Source organism: Chinchilla lanigera, unplaced genomic scaffold (genome assembly GCF_000276665.1).
Source record: "Chinchilla lanigera isolate Chin_1 unplaced genomic scaffold, ChiLan1.0 scaffold00158, whole genome shotgun sequence".
NCBI lineage: Eukaryota > Metazoa > Chordata > Mammalia > Rodentia > Chinchillidae > Chinchilla > Chinchilla lanigera.
In genome coordinates, this window is record NW_004955559.1 from 251,678 (window position 1) to 257,809 (window position 6,132).

Sequence of the window (6,132 nt, forward strand, 5' to 3'; positions counted from 1 at the left end):
TGTGAGCGTTTCCTCCTAGAGAGCAATTGGTGGTCCCAGATCCCTGCTATGCATCCCTTCGTTCTTTCTTTTTCTCTTTCTTTCCTTTCCCACCCTGCACTGTAAACAAGGCAGGAGACTGAAACCCACTGCAGGGGTCTCTGCTACACTTTGCTCTTGATTCTCAACACAAATCTGGCTGAAAGTCCCAACTCTAGCCATGCCACCACCTCAACATTACATGGCCTTGACATTTCTTCTACAGATTAATTAGTCTGCTGCCCTAAATCTCAGTCTCAGGCAAAGTATCTGGACACAAGCAAAAGGCAGCCAAACTTTGTGCCTAACAATAACACACATCTTCTGGAGTCCAACAGCCAATGCATTCCTTCTTCCCAGGACAACACTACTGAGCCTGGTCTTTAATAGCAGAATCTCTATCAGACTTCTTGTTTCTGAGCTTGGAACAGAATCTCCCATCAGGTACAGTCTAAGATGTTCCAGCCCTATGTTTCAGACAGTATCTCTGAAATTTCCTAACTCTTCCCTTCCCCAAGCCAGTTCTAAAGACTCTTGAGCCACATGGCCACTAATGTCACAGCAATGACCCTTCTTCTCTGATACAAATTCTGTCTGTTACTATTATCATGGCTGAGACAAAATACTCAACAGCCATGTGTTACGGGAGGAAAGTTTTGTTCGCTCACAGTTTGTTGAGGTTTCAGTCCACAGCCAGCTGGCTCCAAACCAGGTTGGTAAGGCAGACAGGAATTCCAGAGGAGAAACAGATCTGGGTGTGCAGAAGGTAGCAAAGAACCAAGGAATGATCATAGTTTTTCCTACCCTCATACCTTATCCAGGCTACCTAGGGTGGGTAGCATTCACACTCTTCATCCTAGTGCCCTTGAGCCTAGGATGGCACCTTGAATCACTTCCAGCATCACATACTCTAGACCCAGGTATATCAGAAAAAGTCCCACTGCCTAATAGTGCATGAGGCTTTAGGGAGACATCTAGATACAAGCCATGGCAGAGATATTCAGTGTACACAGTATAGGAAGCAGTGACACCCACAAAAAATCCAGAGCCCCAGGCTGCTTCTCCAGAATGCATAATCAGATAGTCATGAAAGTTAAAAAAAACAAAGTACACCTTTCCAAGACTTCCAAACATTGACCAAAAAGAGGGAGCACTCTCCAACTCCATCATAAGGACATATTACCCCAGATACACTAAATTCAACAAGGAGAGTCGAGAATGAAAAATTACAATACATCAGGAAAGCTACATGGAGATCCAAATGTTCTAAATGAAATGTGTGTGCAGCAACACGAGAAATGCTGATACATGATCATGGAACTGAAATTTGCACAGGGCCTGCAGGACTTTTCAGCATCAGAAAAAGTCTGAGCAACTTCATTGAAGACAACAATATGTAATATAACAGCCACTGTTAATTCATATCATTTTGTCCCGAAACTCTTTCATATTTATTGATTTTGCTTTGTTTTGATTTTGTCTATTTTGTTGGTATTTTGCTGTTGTTCCTTTTCTGTTATTCTCTTTAAAATAAAAAAAGAGGGGCTGGGGATTTAGCTCAGCGGCAAAGCGCCTGCCTGGCAAGCGCAAGGTCATGAGTTCGGTTCCCGGTACCAGAGAAAACCAAAAAAACCCAAAAAATAAAATAAAATAAAATAAAAAAAGAAGAACATCAACACTGCAACCTGCTACACTACCAAAGTTAAGGAGGAAATAATAGAGGTGTCAAAATGTAATCAATGCACTTAGATACACATTTATCCAAAAATCTAACAAACTGAGAATAGATGGGACTTCCTCAACATCGTTAAGACCCAGCACAAACATGACACTTCCCAGAGAGAAATGTGAAGCTGTAATGTTATGTGAGATAAAGTAGACACACAAGCTTATGTATTGTGTATTATGTACCACCAAAATTGCCAATGAGACAAATGAATCAGATATAATTATTTCAACACAGCGTTATGCATAATATCCTATTCAGCAAAGTAAGGCAAAAATATAACAGAAGTGTTCAGAAAGAGAAACATCACTATTGTTAGTCTTAGATGATTGTGAATGCCAAAAGCCCAAATCATCAAGTTAAACTTATAGAAATAATAATAAAAATTAGCAGGACTGTTAGAAGCAAAAATCAGGTGTCTTTCCACAAGGCTATCATGAGACTTAAAAGAGTAAACACCTGAAAACCGGGTTGGGGGATTAGCTTAATAGTAGATCTCTTGTCGACCATGCACAAGTCATTCAGAACCAAAGACCTATCTTTAGCAAGATATGTAATACCATCACATAAAAAACAAAAACATACTATAAAAGATCAAAGTAAGACATATAATGTGTTGCGTGTGCAGGTAAGATTGTGTGCTTGTATAGATGCTAATTATCTCCAACTTCATTTTGGGGGTGTAAGGAACATTGTGCATCATCACAAATTTCCACCACACATTTTTTTCTCTCTATTGGTACATGCTGCAGGACATAATGCTTCACCCATCGTCAGAGTTGGTCCGTAGACATTACACATCTTCATTCCTGTTTCATCCTTGTTCTATTCTCTCCTTCCCTCTCCCCACATCTCTTGGCTCCCTTCCCTGCTATCCCATTTCCCATCTTTTTTTATCTTGCTCTGTAATTTATTTACATTTTGGCCTTATAGAAGAGAAATCAAGCAATACATAAGCTTGTGTGTCTACTTTATCTCATATAATATTACAGTCTCAAGGTGCATCCATCCACTTGTAGGTGTCTTCCTGAAAGAGTTAAAAACATCATATTACAGTGACTTACACATACTCATATTTATAGCAGTACAAATAATAACAGCTAAGTCTTGGAAGTGGGCTACATGTCTACCAATATATGAATCAATGAAGAAAATTTATTTATACAAATGCAGGACTACTCTGCCACAAAGAAGGCTAAACTTCACTCATTTGTAGAAAAATGGATGAACTTTGAATTTAAAAGCTCAACAGCACATAAGTTAAAATCCAAAAGGACTTTTAAAGAACCTAGTAAGTTGTTTCTAAATTGTATAGAAGTGAAAAGTATGATTAACCAAGATACTTAAAGGAAAGCAATGTGGGCAGAATTGTTCTCCTAGTACCTTATTATGAAAAAGTGGTAATATCAGCCAAGACGTGCCAAAATTACCAAAAGAGCAGAACAGAGTCACAAACAGACCTATGTATTAAGGAGCATGTCAAACAAAATAAAAACAGCTATAAGATGCAGTGGGGAAACAGTGTTCAGTGCCATGGAGGGGGCATGGACAAGCAGCGAATTAATTTACATTTAGAGTAGAGTCACACAGTCTCTTGCCCCATCAGATGTCTGAGACCTCCCATTTTCCTACGACTTCATAATATCTGCACAGGCAAAACTCCACATAGAGAGAAATGACAAGCAGGCCTTTGATGCAGAATACAAGTATTTTCTCCTGATGACCTGTGATCCTTTTGTCACAGGTCATTGTTATAGGAATCCTCCATTGGAGCCTGAAGGGCTTCAAATTAGGACCAGAATATCAGACTGTGTAAAATTGCCTGCTCTACGGTATAACTATTGACACAGCACAGATACTCCCCTGAGGTAGACAGAGTGCATGCAGACCTAAAGAAAACCTACCTGGGAGGCTTACTGTGACCATCCTGAAGCCCCCTCTTGTCCTCAGATCCCAGGTGTACAGTCCTTTCTTGAACTTGCCCATTGCTTTCTTGCATTACTTCAATAAACTCTTCACTTTCCCACAATCCTTGACTTTGGTAAATTCTTTTACTGCCCTGACTACCAGCCTTCCTAATGCTTTCTTGCATGGCAAATAGCTGTTGTTGGAAAATTACGTATTCCAAAAGAAATACATGGTGCTGGGCTGGTACACTACTGCCTGATACTACCTGCAGGAAGCAAGTGCATAGAAGAACTGAAAAAGAGAGGGAAGGCGTGGAGACATTTAGTGTGCAACTGAGGGTGAGTCTTCCAAGACCTAAGGTAGGAATAATGAAGATCTGGGTATCCATTGGCCAGAAATCACACTCCTGAGAAAATATAAGAAATAAACTAAGTTACATGCCATATACATGATATATGTGCTATAAGGCTTAGTCTACATAGAATATATACATGTAATTTTCAGGAGACTCTTTTCCATAGTAACACTGAAATGACCCCACAGACTACACCATTATATTAGATTAAAAATTGTGACATCATTGTGCAATGGAATACACAGGATCAGTTATAAAAAGGAATGAAACACTGAACATGGATCAGTGACCATGAAAATATGTTAAGTGAAAGAATTCAGCCATGAAAAGCCACATGTTGTGGATTCCATCAATATGGACTATGCAGAATAGGCCAATCCATGAGGACAGCAGATTCATCATTTCCAAGCACTAGGACGAGAGGAGAATGAGGTGTGAATACTGATCTGAACAGGGTTTCCTTTAGGGGAGACTAAATTGTGGTGAAATGAACAATGAAGATGGTTGTACCACATCGTGAACATAATAAACATCACTGGTAGTTACTACTGTAGTACGTATGCCAGGACAACTCTGAGCAGAACGAGGCTACAGAAGATTTAAATAATAGGTTCAACATATCCACATACCTTCTATACATATAAATGTAGAACCAGCCAATACAGATACTCTCTATCATAAATAATATCCACATCTCTGTGACAGGTGTAGGTGACATCAAAAGGAAGGCATGTCCAGAGCTTTGCTATCTCACTGAGGGTGTTCTCACCTCATCATGTGGACCCCAAGAGCATCCTCCACTCTCTCACTTACTGTTAGGATTTCCAGATGCACCCTACAGTGTGCAGTCAGGGGGCTGGATTTCTTGAGGCTGCAGCTTGGAGCCCAGACCAGGGCACCAGAAGCCTAAAGACTGACCCTCTGAGCCTGGTGTTCAGGTCTCAAGAGTGACCTGAAAACCCTGAGTCTGGAGTTCAGGTCTCAAGAGTGACCTGAAAACCCTGAGTCTGGAGTTCAGGTCTCAAGAGTGACCTGAAAACCCTGAGTCTGGAGTCTGTGGCCTGCATGAAGAACTTGCAGTTTAGGTTCTAGATCATGCAACCTGATGACAGGGGAAAGTTTCAGGAGCCTCAAGCTCAAAAGCTCAAAACAGGAGGCAGATCAGACAGGACAGTGCATCTGTCCAGGGAGCTGGTGCTGCCACCAGGAAGAGGAGCCTGGGGCGGGAGTAAATGTAGGACAGGACAGCTTGGCATGCATGCACGGAGCTGGCCTGGGACACCACGGGGCCAGGGCAGCCATGCTTTCAAGACAAAATAAGAAGCACATAACTTTGGGAGAAACTCATTCACAATTCCGACACGGGTGTTCACACTGGCAGGAAGCCAAAAATGAGTGAATGCAGAATCAGGAAAATCATCAGAGCTGCATGTGAGCAGGATAATTGGCAGATTTTGGGCTTTAAAATGGTCAAGAGAGGAACTGTTGCACTCAGGACAAATCAAAGCTATGGTGGGTAACTTTAAAGACAGAAAAGGGACGTAAAGAATGCATCACAGATGCACAGTTGCACGGTTTTGTGTGCATTGTGATTGGCAAAGGCAGAGTAAGAGAAGAAAACAAAGAGAGAATTAGAGGACTGTGAACAAATTTGACCTGGAATTCACAACATGCATTCATGAATGAACAGAAAATCTAAATAAAAGAAAAAACATTATGTTTAAAATTAAAAATATAGTTGTAAAACTATGGTTTTAAACTGAAAAAGTAAAAAGACACATGGACAAAGCTGAAGAGAATATCATTGAGACACAAGATGCTCCAGAAGAAATTACTCACAGAGGGAGAGAAACAGACAGAGCAAGAGAGAGAGGGAGAAGCAGATACTACATGGGATTTGTAGAGACACTGGAAGCAAAAAAAAGAGTGGCGTGGAGACCACAAGGACAGGGAACAAACAAAGCACTCCACCCTTAATCTGTGAATCCTTAAAAGCATGATCTGAGTTTTCTTCAGGGACAGTCAAGTACTTGAAAGTGGCTTTTACCCTGAAAGAGTTAATTTTTTTTTTTAATTTTAAAGATAAAAGGAGGGAAACATTAACAGACATACAACATTTTACAAC

At 40.6% G+C, this 6,132-nt stretch overlaps 1 protein-coding gene across 1 annotated transcript in view; it reads left to right on the forward strand.

The window, feature by feature from the left end:
- The window catches only part of LOC102014954, a 74,723-nt gene that overhangs the window by 26,375 nt on the left and 42,216 nt on the right, over positions 1–6,132 (forward strand). The window lies entirely within an intron of this gene.